Source organism: Bison bison, unplaced genomic scaffold, assembly GCF_000754665.1.
Source record: "Bison bison bison isolate TAMUID 2011002044 unplaced genomic scaffold, Bison_UMD1.0 scf7180017864341, whole genome shotgun sequence".
In the NCBI taxonomy this organism is placed as follows: domain Eukaryota; kingdom Metazoa; phylum Chordata; class Mammalia; order Artiodactyla; family Bovidae; genus Bison; species Bison bison.
Window position 1 is genome coordinate 5,842,322 of NW_011494913.1, and position 15,527 is coordinate 5,857,848.

Genomic DNA, 15,527 nt, shown 5'->3' on the forward strand with positions numbered 1-15,527 from the left:
GATTCTAGCTTGTGCATCTCCAGCCCAGCGTTTCTCATGATGTACTCTGCATATAAGTTAAATAAGCAGGGTGACAATATACAGCCTTGATGAACTCCTTTTCCTATTTGGAACCAGTCTGTTGACATATGTATTACCATATGTAAAATAGATAGCCGGTGGGAATCTGCTGTATGACACAGGGAGCTCAACCCTGTGCTCCCTGACAACCTAGAGGGGTGAGACAGGGTGGGAGATGGGATGGAAGGTCAAGGGAGGGACATCGGTCCACCTGAGATTTACTCATGCTGTTGTACGGCAGAAGCCAACACAATATTGTAAAGCAATTGTTCTCCAATTAAAAATTAAAAAAATTTTTAAATCCTATGATATGCCAGGTATGCCAGGTACTATGCTGGAGTCAAAGGAAATGATGACGAACATAATATCAGAGAATGTTGCTGCGCACTGCCAAGAAGCCCCAGGGAGGAAGGACCTGCCGCCCCAGCTGCTGGGGTGCTAGGAGCAGGGGTCCCTTCACAAGTCATGTCAGCACAGAGCTGCCAGGCACCAGGTCCCACCTTTCCCAGGGTGGCCACCATGCAATGACCGATCGAAGCCAAAGGGTGAAGACTTGGCCATCTCTACCCAAATCAGGACACCTCCGGAGGGCCACTCCAGCCCCACAGCTCCCAGAAGTGTCAGACAAGATCAAAGTTTGATTCTCCTTCTTCCCATACCTGCTGCTAACACCTCCTTCTACAGGGTTGGCCCCAAAGAGCCCTCCTTAATAGAGATCCTGCCAGCTAACCCCCATCTCAGAGTCTGCTGCCTGGCAGACCCAACCTGCAACAGAAACAACCTCCAGTCTCTCAGGAAACAACCTGGAGAAAGAGATGATGGGGTGGTTTTATGAGGACCATTGAGAAAAGCAAGTGGGAGGCGTGTGAAAGCACTTCAGTGGTCCAAAACCAGCATTGAAGGCATGCGTTTCTTTCTTTTTCTTAATGGCTTGAAGTGAGTTGAGTTGCAATGTGAAAACCTTTCTCATTTCTTAGAAAGAAAGCCTCCCAGTTCCCCTCCACTTCGCCATCTTCAAAGGCTCACTTCTCTGTCCTCAAAGGCTCAGTCTCAGTAGCCTGCAAGGGGTGACCCCCCACCCCGAGACAGGTGTGACATCACCCAGAGGGGCACTTCGGGTACTCCAAGGAAATTTCTTGGCTCATGTCTGCCAAGTGCCTGTCATTAGTGAAGCCCAATTTCAGAAGCTACAAAAAGAAGAGGGTCGCTTGACCCCATGCCCAGCTGCCAACTTTCCAAGTTCCACAGTGCTACAACCGACTCTGCAGAAGCAGAATCTTTGGCTCCAAACCACTAATGAACTCCTTCTAGCTCCAGGTTTAATTAGTTTTCATTGCAATATTAATGATCCTAACAAACCATTTCAACTTTCCTGTTGCACAGCTGGAATTCTTTTATTTGGCATTTGGTCTCTTTATAAGAAAATCCCTCACGCATCCTCCTCCCGGCCGGCCCCATCAAAAGGGAATAAGATCACATTCTTACTTTCCTTATCACTTTGGCCAACCCAGGGACAGTAGCTTTAATAATTTTGAAACTGGGAGCTTTAAACACATCACAAACTGCCATACAAATAACGTATAATATAACTCCAGGATTTTAATTACAGTGACTAATATATGTACCAATCTTAAAATCTCTATAGTACCATTAGGTCACATGCATGGACATTACTGGGAGGTTTAAATTTTGCACAAGGTATATCATTAGTTGATCCAGGACCTTCCAGATCTAGAGCTCTCGCCCGGGACTCAGAGCTCATTTGTTGGGCACTTTGAACTACGCAGCCAGAAGCAGCACTGTTTTCATTAGCGACTATGAAAAATGATTAAACATTGCTACCAGTTCATAGTGGTTTGTGTTGAAGGTCGGCTTGCTGCATGGCTGAACAACTAAGCATTTGCTACTGGATTCCAATGGTTCTTTATTTTCTCTGCCTTTCCAAAGAAGAGAGAAGCAACAGTAAACCAACGCATGATAGAACTGTTTTCTGCCTGCTCCCAGAAATGCTCCAGCCCAGCCTTAATGGAATTTGATCTAGATTTATATGAGAACGTGCTGGATTTTTGCTAGTGTTCTTCTAGCCAGAGATTTGGATTTGGGTGGACCTGCTGGATGATGACTGATAGAAACTGAATGGAGACTCCCAGTGGGCCTCTCCAAAGAAAGGCTAGCAGCCTGTGCTTTAAGTTCAAGGACATGCGGTGAACTCAGATTCAGCTCAGCCAGCATCAGCCACCCAGGAACTATGCTATGTGGGACAGCAGTGCTGAGCTTGTGGTGAGGGTCCAAGGTCAGGGATATAGTCAGTGTAAGTTGGTCCCAGTGGACTCCAGGGAGGAAATAAAGAACAGGGAGGTAAATTGGCCAGAAATATGGAGCATAAGTAAGTGGAATTTATTCCAAGTACACAAAGGTTTATTTAACATTCAAAAATTGGGAGAATGGCATTAAAACATGTATAATATCGTATAAGAAACAAATCACCAGTCCAGGTTCAATGCAGGATACAGGAAGCTTGGGGCTGGTGCACTGGGATGACTGAGAGGGATGGGATGGGGAGGGAGGAGGGAGGGGGGTTCAGGATGGGGAGCACGTGTACACCCGTGGCAGATGCATGTTGATGTATGGCAAAACCAATACAATATTGTAAAGTAAAAAAAAAAATAATAAAAAAATTAATCAATATAATTCACCATATCAATAGGCTAAAGAAGAAAAATCATATGATCATACTAATTGACACAGGAAAAAAATTGACAAGATATAACACCTATGTATGACAATTAGAAAAAGAAAACTCTCCAGTAAGCTAGGAATAGGGGGTTTCCCGGGTGGCTCAGTGGTAAAGAATCTGCCTGCCAGTGCAGGAGACACAAGAGACATGTGTCTGATCCCTGGGTCAGAAAGATCCCCTAGACAAGGAAACGGCAATCCACTCCAGTACTCTTGCCTGGGGAATCCCACGGACAGAGGAGCCTGGCAGCTTACAGTCCATGGAATCACAAAGAGTCAGAGACACTGAGCTATTGAGCATGCGTGCACACAATAGGAATAGAAAGGAACCACTTGATACAATAAAGAACATTTACAAAAGCCTACTCAATGGTGAAAAGTCAAACAAGGAAAGGATACCTGCTCTGACCACTCCTCTTCAACATAATTGAAGTGCTAGCCACTACAATAAGGTAAGAAGAAGAAATGGCTTACAGTCTGAAAATAAGAAATTGAACTGTTCTTATTTGCAGACCGTTTGGTTGTTTGCACAGAAAATCCTAAGAAATTCACATACACAAAAAAATTAGAATAAATGAGTTCAGCAAGATTGCAAAATATAAGATCAACACACAAAAGTAAATTGCATTTCTACATATACAAATGAACACCTTGAAACCAAAATTTAAAACACAATACCATTGGTTATTGCTCCAAAGTAAATGAAATACTTAGGTATAAATTTTACAAAACATGTATAGGATCCATATGCCAAAATTATTAAATGCTGAGAAAAGAAATCAAAGATCTAAATAAGAGTAACATATTATGTTTAGGGGTTGGAAGCCTCAACACAGCAACCTGGATTCTAGCCTCAGCTGGATCCCTCTTGGTTGGACCCAGCGCCTGGTCTCCCTCTCCCTGTGTGCCCGCATGCTAAGTTGCTCGGTCCTGTCCGACTCTTTGCAACCCAAGGGACTGTAGCCCGCCTGGCTCCTCTGTCCATGGGACTCTCCAGGCAAGAATATTGGAGTGAGTTGCCATGCCCTTCTCCACTCTCCATGCCTGATCCTTATTTCTTTACTTTGGTACCAATGTGGTAAAGGGGACTTACCTACTAAGAAGCATTGGAGGATGTGGCAGGCTTCCCTGCCCAAGGCATTCAGTCAGCCCAAGGGAAACCTTTGCTAGGGATTTTAGGATAAGTGGTTCCAGTAGAGACCAGGTTAAAGGGCTGATGTAAGTAGTTGTATTGGGGAGAGATCCCAGGACTGTGAAGTGTAGGATCAGGGAAGAGGGCAGAGAAAACATAAGAGGTAACTCAAGGATGCATTACGGGTTACCCACTGCTAAGGAGGACTGGTTCTCCACCTGACCAGAAACTTTCGAAGAACTTTTTGAAATGCCTTTCAGAATTGTCCTCCTGGGACTCAGGTGGAGAATAGCTCATCTTTTGGCTGTCCCCCTCCACAGGTCGGGGTTGGTCCCAGGCACACAGACTCCTACACTTTGGGACCACACCTGTGTGAGTACTCAGTGGATCCCCATGGGTGTTGCCACATGCGCTGGTCCCAGGAAGTCTGAGACAGAAGTGAGAGGCGTGTGTGTGGAGTCCAGAAGGGATGGGGTAGTTCCTGTAGAGCATATTTATCACCTGTGCAGGTGGCAGTAACTAGAATGAGAATTGTGGACAGATTGGTGTGGTGCTCAAAAGGTGTCCAGCAGCGTGGAAGGTGGGGGCTGGAAGTTGTCGATAGCCAAGGCCTCTGGAGGGCAGCCACTGGCGCACCTGGGTCTCTGGCTGGTGAAGCACCTCCTGTCCTCTGAGCGCACCCACACTGCCCGTATCTTGGGGCAGCATGATGGCTCATCTTATCTGACACCCCCCAGGCTGTCAACTCCATGACAGAAAGAGCTCCCGCTTAGACTAGAACACATAGTCATCCTCTGCGCTCTGCATGGAGTCACTCACAAAAGCTTCACAGCTGAGAAAGCAAGGCCCAGAGAAGTGCAGTGATCTGCCCAAGGTCACACAGGCAGTTCAGTCCCCAACACTGGCTCCAGAGCTTGGGCTCTGGACCATGGCCTTTCTCTTCCTGTGGGAGTGCAGTCCGAGGATGCTATGTCCACTGCAAGGCTCCAGAAGAGGCTCGGGACAGTGTGGCATGGTTGTGGGAAATTCAAGGTGCCAGAGGAGCAGGGAGAAGGACAATGGGGGTCATGGGGAGGTTAAGGACAGGGAGGGGAGGAGGGAACAGATAAAGAGAAGAGGGAGAGTAAAGAGGAGAGTGATGCGGAGAAAGGAGAGATACAGAGGGCGAGGAGGCGGGGAGGGGCCGGCAGCTTGAGCCCTGCTCCTGGGCACTAGATCACAGCACGTGAAGAGGAGCGGTGATCCCTGAGGCTGCCGTGTGGGCGGGGCTGATGCGGAGGGGCTCCGGTCCAGGCTCCAGTGGGGGTGAGAAATCATCAACACATGTGGCTGGGAATGTGACAAAACCAGAGCTTCCCTGGCGTCGGCTGCTGTGTGAAGTGGGCCTGGAGCAGGCAGCCTGGGGCAGCGAGGGTGCTCAGAAAACTGCTGCAGGGACCCCGGGGAGCAAAGGTGTGGCCGAGCCTGGGCGCGCAAGGTCAAGACCCCGCAGGACTAGGAGCCAGGGAGAGGAGGGAGCAGGCAGTGGAAGGTCCAGGCTTCTGCACACAGTGGGTGGGCTTCCCAACCCCAAATCCAAACGGCCATTTACTGTATGCCTACTATGCGCCAGGCCCTGGGCCAGGCCCTTGAGATAGAATCTAGGCTTGTAATCACAACCGTGTTTCCAGATGGGTTTGTCCCTCCTCATTTTACCCAGGAGGAAGCCTTGAGAAGTTCCCGTGGGTGGTAAGCAATGGCAGGGCCAGACCCAAGGGGTCTGTGGGACTCCAGAGTCCATGTTCTTTCCATGCACCATGAAATTACACTCAGGTCATTTCACTCAGCAAAGAGCATGAAACAGTGACAGCTGACCAGGCTCTGTGAGTGTCATAGTGGCCGAGAGCCAAGCTACAAATCACGCCACGTCACCACAAAAGCCAAAATAACCAGCGCCTATGTGTGGTCTGCTTACTCCAGCTGTCTTAGCTCAACCGGATCTATTGACGATTCACTAATCCAGCCAATAGCTGAGTGCTGACCCACACACTCAGCTGAGCCGGAGACAACACGAATCTGTTTCTGAGCCCTCGGCTTTGCCGGGGAGAGTCTATCATTAAAGTCTCCTTCAGAAGCAGCGGGATTTACCTGGCCTGGCCACAGGGGAGCCCTGGACAGCAGAGCCAAAGACACCCCAAAAGGTGTCTGTAAAAAGCCCCTTTTCTCAGGGTTCCTCATTTGACCCACCTGTCAATGGCCATCTCAGTAAATTTCATTCGTGACAATGAGCTGTAGTGGCTGAATGCTGGCCCCTAAAAGATACGTCTGTGTCTTAATCCCGAAACCTATGAATGTGGCCTTCTTTAGAAAAATGTTCCTACAGGTGGAATTAAGGATTTTGTGCTAAGTAGCAAGTTCGGTAGCCCCTAAATTCAATGACAAATGCCCTTTATAAGAGAAATAGACATTTGAGCCAGAAAGAGGGGGGCAATGCAACCACATGGGTTGAAGAGATGTGTCCACAAACCAAGGAATGAGTGGGGCACTAGAAGCTAGAAGAGACAAGGAAGAGCCCTCCCCTAGAGCCTTCAGATAGAGCTACCCTGCCGACCCCTTGATTTCAGACTTCTGACCTCCAGAACTGTGAGACAATGAATCTCTGTTGTTTAAGCCACCCTGTATGTGGTCATTTGTTTGGGCAGCCGCAGGAAAGTAGCCTCTGACTGTCCAGTGTGCGTTGCTATTTGCAGGAAAATCTGTGATCTCATCCTTCAGGCCCATGAGCCCGCCGGGTCCTGCTCTGCCCTTGGCTGGAAAGGGAATCCCGAGGTTGCATCTGCCTCTTGGGTGTGGAGCTCTGGGCTGGAGCAGGATGAGAAATGGGCCTATTTATAAACGAACAGAGCCAGAGGGCGGGAGCCGGGTCAGCCGAGGGCTTCACCAAGGTCACAGACCCAGTCCCTTGGGATGGGGGCATTGCAGAGAAGGGCCAGGCTCCAGAGGAAGCAGGGGGCGGGAGTGCTCAGGCCTCTCTGAGCGGTGGGGCCGTGGTCCATTTCTGAACAGCCTAACAGGAATGTCCAGCTGGCTTCCAAGTCAGATCTGGTGTCTCGGGCGAAGGGCAGGCCCAGCTGGGTGGGAGTGGATTCTTTCCCACTGCCTCATTGCCGCTCCGAGAAAGGAAGTGTGAGCGCCCGGGGCAGGCGCCCTGCACGCAGCCCATGACTGTGGGCAGCTGTGTCCTCCACGCTCCTGCGGCTCAAGGAGGATGCTGCTATGGTGAGTAAGCCTCCGTGCTCCCCTCGCTTCTCGCTGTAAAGAGCACTCTCTCAGCAGGGCCAGGCTGGAGGGACTTAACCGGGTGATACTTCAGCCCCAGGCTGTCTCTTGGAGGGCAGAAAGCTGGGCAGTAGTACCAAGGATGTGGGTGGATAGGGACTCTGCCGATTAGTGGCTGAGTGGGACCAGGATCTACTTCCAGCGTGACTGGTGCCGGGCAGAGTTGTCCAGAGGAAGTCAGAGCACACAGGCTGCCGTACCCGGCCCCTCCCACAGGCCTGGGCCTGGGGGATGCTCAGCTCCACAGCACCAGGAGTCTTAAAAGCCAGCAGAAGGCTTTCCTTTACAGCAGGAACAGCTTCTGATCCAGCTAGGATGCCTACCTCAGTCACATCTGTGACCATATCATGTCTCTTGAGTCTTGTATGTCTTTAAGCACTTCTCCCTATAAGAGTAAATTTCTGAGTAGCTATCGCAGGAAGAAGAATGGGGCAAGATTTTTCACCTGCTTGTGTTCTGAGCCACAAGCTTCAGGAAGCATTGAATCTCAGCTGCATCTTCTTCTTGCTGTGTTATTCTGGACAAGTCACTTAACCTCTCTGAGCCTCATCTCCTAGTCTGTAATGTGGAGATAGCCCAGTTTATTTTGCTAAACTGCTGAGGAGGTTAGACGAGACAGTATGTGTGACGCTCCCATCTCCATCCACAGAGCCTGGGCTCATTTCCCAGGACTTTGGACATCTTTTCTGTTTAACCTTTCCCGTTGAGAAAGTTTGTTGGAGCTTCAGAGTCCCATCCACTCCAGCTGGGCACCTGGTCACATGGAGTGATCAGCACAGCCCCATGCTGTCATGGGGACATTCATGCAGCCCACGAGGGACTTACAGGGCTCAGGTACCTGCAGCCTACAGACTCCTCCTCTACCCTCCTCCCCTGACTCTGGACTCTGGCCTCTGGCCCAGCTGCTCATGGTCAGAACATTCAGATTCCAAGCCTGAAACCAAACCTGTATCCTTTTCATTCACTTGTCAAGCCCTGTCTTTCCTGCAGAAGCCTGCCTGTGACCTTCTCAGGGTTAAGCTTATACTAAAGTAGAAACAGAACCAGCATGCGGTAGGGATTGTCTGTGGAGAAGGACTTACTGCCTCCACTACGGAGGCAAGGGGGGCTGGTCCCCGCTGCTGATGTGACCTTGGACAAGTCACTTTTTCCTTTCAGTTTCCTCATCTTTAAAACTGCCTATTTCCAGGTTTTATAGAAGCTAGTTAGTTAGCATTAGTGGCTCAGTTGTGTCCAACTCTTTGTGATCCCGTAGACTGTAGCCTGCCAGGCTCCTCTACCATGGGATTCTCTAGGCAAGAATACTGGAGTGGGTTACCATGCCCTCCTCCAGGGGATCTTCCCAACCCAGGGATCGAACCCAGGTCTCCCGCATTGCAGGAGGATTCTTTACTGTCTGAGCTACCAGGGAAGCCCTAAAATGGGTATAATTTTATCTAAGTCTCAGAATGACTGTAGGTTGATCGTCAACCACCTGGCCTTGCCCCTGTCATGTATGAGATGCTCCCCCTCCTCTTGTCCTGAGCCCCAATTTGCATGAGTACAGCAGTTGGCTCAGTCCCCAGATACAGAAGCAGGCTGGCTCAGGGAGGGCCCAGGACTCAGGAGACCCAAGGAATAATAAGGGGCATGATCTCCCCTTCCTGGGAGCTGACAGTCCTTGCAGAGGCTCACCAGAGGGGTCTTGCCCCCAGGAGGGGGATTACTAGGGTGAATACTCAGGCCCACAGCAGGAAATGGGGATGAGTCAACTCAGGACCCCTGAGAGGAGCCTTCTCGGACTTCATATCCATTCCCAGGAAACCCGCACACCATTCTTTTGTGTTAATCACATCTGCAAAGCCGTGGACAACATGGCAACAGCACCCTTAGGAAACTCACTTGAGCCTCTTGGCTGCTCTGCCCACAAGGGGAGGTCAAGGGTGCTGCAGGAGGTTGTGTCCCCCAGACTGCAGTGAGAGGGCAAGGAAGACCTGCTTGAGGGTCTCCTCGGGAAAGGCCCAGAGCTGAGGGTGGTCGCTGGACCCACCACCGCTGTTGAAACCTGTAGCATCTGATGGAGCGGATGCTGGGCTCAGACAGCAGGAGACCCTCGGGGCAGACAGCCGGCATCTGCCGTGCTGAGCATCAGCCCCTTCTCTCCCGCCCTCTGGTAGGGACGGATCGGTAGATGGGTTCTGTGGGGCTGTCTCCAACCGCGACTGGGCCCGGAAAGTACAGACAGGAGAGAGCCATTGTCATCAGACAAAGAGGCCATTAAAACCAAACGTTTAAAATATGACTCCATGTATATAAAAAGATATTCAGGCAAATTAAATGCATTTAGGCCAAATGCCTGGGACAGAATCCCAGCTCCACCACCTGGAAGCCCTGTGACCTGGGGCCAAGAGCTGGTCTTCCTTAAGCCCTGGTTTCCTGGCTTCTGTGGACTGAATGGTGGCTCTCAAAAGATATGTCAACATCCTAACACCACAACTTGTGAATGTGACCTTATTTAGGAGGAATCTCTGCAGATATAATGAAGTTAAGAATCTAGAGATTAAGAGATCATCTTAATTACCCAGGGGAGCCCTAAATCCAGTGACAAAGTCTCTGACAAGTCTCCTTTTAGAAGCACTCAGAGGAGACAGACAGACAGACAGAAAAGTGAAGGTCATATGCAGACAGAAGCAGAGATTGAAGGGATGCGGCCACAAACCCAGAAACACCTGGAGCCGCCAGAGGCTGGTCAGGCACTTGAAGGCAGCTCAGCCCTGCCAACACCTTGAGCCCAGATTTCTGTCCTCCAGAACTGTGAGCGAATAAATATCTATTAACCCTCCCTCACCACCAGCTTGTTACAGTGACCACAGGAAGTATTCTTCAAAGAAAGAAGGTAAAGATCTGACAAGAGAGGATCAATATAGATCATGTGCATTTTTACATACAATAGAATTGTATGCAGTCATGCAAAGAAGCTGTGGACAGTCATTAAGGATGAAGCTGGTGTTGGGAATATCAAGCCGGAAAAACAGAGTACCAGAATACTAATTTGTAAATGTTTAGGAATCGAATTTTGTTTTTAAAAGTATGCCAAAACAGGAAAAATAATGTTGATCATCTCCAGGCCATGTTATACAATTTCCTTTATTTTCTTCTTTGCTATTTTCTGTATTTTCCAAATTTCTTCTCAATGAGTGCATGCAGGATGCTGTGTTGAGTCACTTCAGTTGTATCTGACTCTTTGCCACCCTGTGAACTGTAGCCTGCCAGGCTCCTCTGTCCATGGGATTCTCCAGACAAGAATACTGGAGTGGGTTGCCATTCCCTTCTCCAGGGGATCTTTCCAACCCAGGGTTGGAACCCACATCCCTTAAGTCTCCTGCCTTGAAAAGTAGCTTCTTTACCATTAAAGAAGCCACCGAGGAAGCCACCCGGGAAGCCCCTCAATGAATATAACTTCTACTGTCAGAATATAAAGAGCCATTCTAAAATTTTCTTCCACAAATGTGACTTAGCCGTGCAAGAGCCCCTGAAGGCCCACTTTCTTTCCATCTATAATCTCATGAGAACCTTACAACAGCCCCACCATAAACTCACCTGTGATTCCATTCTATAGGTGAGAAAACTATGCTTCAAGAGGTAAATAGTGAGTGCAAAGCCAGCCTATGGCCAGAGTTGGGAAAGGAACACAGTCTCCCTGTCTTCTGAGCCTTGTGTGAGAAGCCACACTCCCCTACCCCATCGAGACAGCCACTGCTCTGCCCTCACCTCCCTCTCATGGCCACAGCCAGGATTTGGCCTGTCCTTCAAGTCAGAATGACTGATCAGAGTCTCAAGTGCCCTCCAGGCAGAGATAAATAACAGAGAGCTAGATCCCGGGATTCCGGTTTTGTATTTTTAAATGGAAGGAGAGATAAATCATTTCTGCTAACTGTTTTTACTTGGCTGCAGGAAATGATGCATCGCCATCTTTTAAAAGAAAATTAAGCCTTTAATTCCATGGCACATGTAATAAAATGATACTTCAGCTCTCTGCCTTAAATATATGGCCCGTCGTGTCCTAATTTACTATTTCAATGCTGCCTGAAATGTTCTGAAGTTATTAATGTGGCAATATATTCAAGCACCAAACCTGGCCTTCAAATGCTGTTCAAGCGCTCAATTAACACAATGGATGGCCAGGCGGGAGCCAAAGGGGTCACATCGAGAGGGAGGCCATGCGGGTGGGGTGCACGGTTGACCCTGCTGTAGAGGCCACTGTGAGCCGCAGCGGGAGGCCATGCAGGTGGGGTGCACGGTCGACCCTGCTGTAGAGGGCTACTGTGAGCCAGAGCCCCGTTTTCTTCCTCTTGGGGGTGGAGATTATGATGCCTCACTCACAGGGCAAGGTGCCAGGTACAGATCTGTGCCTGGGTCCCCAGTGCCCCCAATGCCACTCTGTTTATTCTGATTCTCTCGTGGCCCACAGGAGAGCTGTGGTGCTTCCACACACACACCAATGCTTAGCATGTGTGCACAAGCTCACACGTGGGGCACTTCATCCCAAGACTCTGAGCAGGCACATCCCATTGCTCTTAGAAGAACAGGCCTTTATGACCAGGGAACTGCCCAATGATCCATGCAAAGATATACTGGGGGGAAGTTTCAATGGAAGATAAAGGGCAGGGGCCTGGGGGCTGCAAGGCCCGTGCTCTTCACCTTGTGCGCCTCCCTCCTCTCCTGTGAGTGTGTGGTGCTGACCGGAGAGCACGTGCTAACGTCAGCTGCCCTCACAAGCCCTGCCCACTGGCACATGGCAGAGCCACTGCACGCGAGCATCCGGATGGGACCGCTTGAATGAGAGCGCCCTTGTTCCACAGAAACTCCTGAAAGGGCTCAAAAGACACTGCTGGGGTCTCTGGGGTCAGGGACTTCAGGTCTTTCAGTGGGCCCCTCAGCAGGAGCACCGGGTGCCCTGGGAGGTTCAGTGCAGCCCCACATCCTCTCCAGGGTAAATCTCATCTGTTTCAGAGACAGAGTTGGGACAGTTCATTTAGCTTTTAGCAAACTCACAAGGGGAATAATCGCAATCCTATGTCTAGAGGTGAAGATATACATGAAATTCTCCAGTGTGGACCAGATCCCTCGGCAGTGGGCAAAAACCAAGCCCCCTCTGATACTCAGAGCTGGGGGCCTGAGGGAGAGATGACAGTGATGGCTGAGACTAATTCTCTGGAGGAATCAGGGTGATACTCAGAGCTGGGGCCTGAGGGAGAGATGACAGCGATGGCTGAGACTAATTCTCTGCAGGAATCAGGGTGCTACTCAGAGCTGGGGGCCTGAGGGAGAGCTGACAGCGATGGCTGAGACTAATTTTCTGGAGGAATCAGGGCGCTGGGGCAACCAGACAAGTGAGCTGAGCAAGTTATTTAGACAACAGTAGCGCCTCTCTTGGGCTTCCCTGGCGGCTCGGACAGTAAAGAATCCACCTGCAAGGAGGGAGACCTGGGTTCCATCCTTGGGTTGGGAAGATCCCCTGGAGGAGGCCATGGCAACCCACTCCAGTATTCTTGTCTGGAGAATCCCCATGGACAGAGGAGCCTGGGAGGCTACAGTCCATGGGGTCGCAGAGTTGGATACAACTGAACGACTAAGAACGACATAGCACAGCACCTCTGTCTTGTAAGATTGCTGTGATTATGAAAATGAATCAACAATGCGATCAGTCACACAGATGTGCTCCTGTTAGCGGCGGAAACCAGCCCACTGCAGGTGGCTCCCTAAAACTTAAGCTGCTCCATTTGTGGCAGACAGTGGGAGTGAGCACTCGACGCCGGGAGTCCTGCTGGGGTCTCCTCTTCCTCATCACTCATATTCCAGTGCCCAGAGCCAAATTCTACCCCAAATAACCTCCCCACTCTCCTCTCCTCTCTGACCTTCCAGGCCACTTACTCCCCTCTGAACACCTACGAAGTCCTTCGACTGGCCCTGCCCCCATCTCATCCCGCAACATTCCATTTTCCATGCTGCAGTCAGAGAAATCTTTTTTACATTTATTTTCTCATTGAAGGATAGTTGATGTATAATATTACACAAGTTAAAGGTGTCCAATAAAGTAACTCACAATTTTGAAGGTTATACTCTATTTATAGCTACCGTAAAATGCTGGCTCCATTGCCCGTGTTGTACAGTACACCCTGTAGCTTATTTTATACCTCAGTCTGTACCTGTTAATCCTCTGCCCTCCATCGCCCCTCCTCCCCTCCCTCTCCCCACTGTAACCGCTAGTCTATTCTCTATGCCTGTGAGTCTCCTTTTTTTGTTCTATTCACCAGTTTATTGTATTTTCTATGTTCTACATGTCAGTGGTACCGTACAGCGTTTGTCTCTTTCTGTCCAGCGCACCTCACTCAGCATAATGCCCTCCAAGTCCTTTCATGCTGCTGCAAATGGCGACATTTCGCTTTTTATTGCTGAGTAGTTTTCCGTTGTGTGTAAGCATGTGTGTGTATGCATACATATGCCACTTCTTTATCCATTCATCTGTTGATGGACACTTACCTTGCCTCCATATCTTAGCAATTGTACATAATGCTGCCATTAAAGCGTCTTCAAATGTTTATCAGATCCTATTGGCCCTGTGGCTAAACCCACCATTGGCTTCCTATAATACTGGATAAAATGCAAACTCCATGTCTCTGGCCAGCAAGGCTCCACATGGCCTGGTCCTGTCTGCTCTCTACTCTCATCTAGACATCCCCACCCTCAAGCCCCAAGTGTAAGTTCCATGAAAGCAGAGATCCTGTCTTGTTCACAGCTGCATCCCATTGCCGGGCCCATGGTATTTACAAAACAAATGCTTCTAGAATAAATGAAGGATTCAAAGCCAGGATTCAAACTACCTATAGTGCGTTGTACCACCGGATGGGGAAACAGACACTAATAAAAATGAACCCCTTCAGTTAAGCAAATTTCAATCCCTCCTCCTAAACTGGGAGCCTGTGGAGCCCAGAAGGCTGGAGAAAAAGTTTGAACACACCCAGCCTGCATCTTCAAGGGGCCAAGACAGCCTTGGGAGAAAGTGACCCTACAGGGACCGCTGTACTCAGCTGCACAGGCTGAGGGTGGCCCAAATCGGGGATGGCACGGACACAGAGTGACGCTCCCAGGGTTCTCAGCTGGACCAGCGCAGCAGTCCTGGGCCCCTAACCTGCCGCATGAGGACTGAGCCCCCGTTGAGTCCCTCCCTCAGCCCTGCCCCTCTAACTTCAGTTGGTCTCCTCCTTAAGAATTCGCAGACCAGTAAACCCGAGGGCAATACAAGTGGTGTCCCTGGGTGAAAAGGGAGGGTGGAATGTCAGGTGTGCATCTCCTGTCTCTGCTGCATTCTGTCTGTGTGTCCTTGAGCTCATTATTTTTTGGAGGTTCAAGCTCCCAGAACACAGAGATGCTTAAAATAATTTGTCTGAGCTGAACCAGATACCTGCCTGACATGGCTGATGGAGAGATGGCAAAGCCTGTATCGTGTGGCAGAGTCTAGTTCCACCAGTGTGAGGACCTTCAACAGAAAGCACTTTCTTGTTTTCCTTTATTCGCTATAGCAGCGAGCATAAGGTTACCATGACTCTTTCCCACACATGAGGCCACTGTGGCTCAGAGGCTCAATGGTTGCCCAATTGCGCACACTGCTGGTGATGAGCCAGTGACTTACCCTGGCCCTAAAGATGGGCCCGACAGCTCCTGTGAGGCTGCTGCGTTCCCAAGGCTGTTGGGCACAGGAACCCAAGACTCTGGTCTTGAGGACTCAGCTTGCTGCCACGCTCAAGTCTGCAGGTCCAGGCGCTCTGCCCCCATCCGACTTCCCCTGCCTTCTAGTCGGCCCTACGGGGTCTGTCCCTGGGTCTACAATTTAAGGGGAGGAGGGGAGGACTTCTGAAAACAAAATCCCTGCCCCCCATAACTGAGTTTAACTGAGAAGTTCCAGTCTGAAAACTTTGGACACACTGCTGACAGTCCCGATGACAGCCCAGCTGGGAGGGCAGCTATATTTAGCCACATGCTTGACCTACCATGTTATCGGGAGCAGAACCAAAATGTTGGGGAGGGAGGTAGCAGAAAACGCCTCCACCCCGTACCGCCCCAGCCGCACAGCCTTAATGATCTGCTCAGCAAAGTTTCCTCTTTCTGAACACATGTTTTCCCCAATGTTGGGGACATTTGTGACTTGCCCAGTGCTTTGGGCCTGGAGGTAGAGGCCAAAAGCAACCAGCTCCATTTGTAGTAGGAGTAATTTCTGCACCAGGTAGTTAAGAAGCATGTT

The 15,527-nt window shown here is 49.9% G+C and overlaps 1 protein-coding gene across 5 annotated transcripts in view; it reads left to right on the forward strand.

Annotated features, from left to right (window-relative positions):
- Positions 1–5,972: 5,972 nt before the first annotated feature.
- Positions 5,973–15,527, forward strand: part of LOC104999010 (chromosome unknown open reading frame, human C10orf71) — a 54,298-nt gene continuing 44,743 nt past the window's right edge. For all 5 annotated transcript variants that reach the window (XM_010854437.1, XM_010854434.1, XM_010854439.1 and 2 more), the window contains exon 1: positions 5,973–7,186. The gene's annotated coding sequence lies outside the window, so the exon portion shown is untranslated. The remainder of the gene's footprint in view (positions 7,187–15,527) is intronic.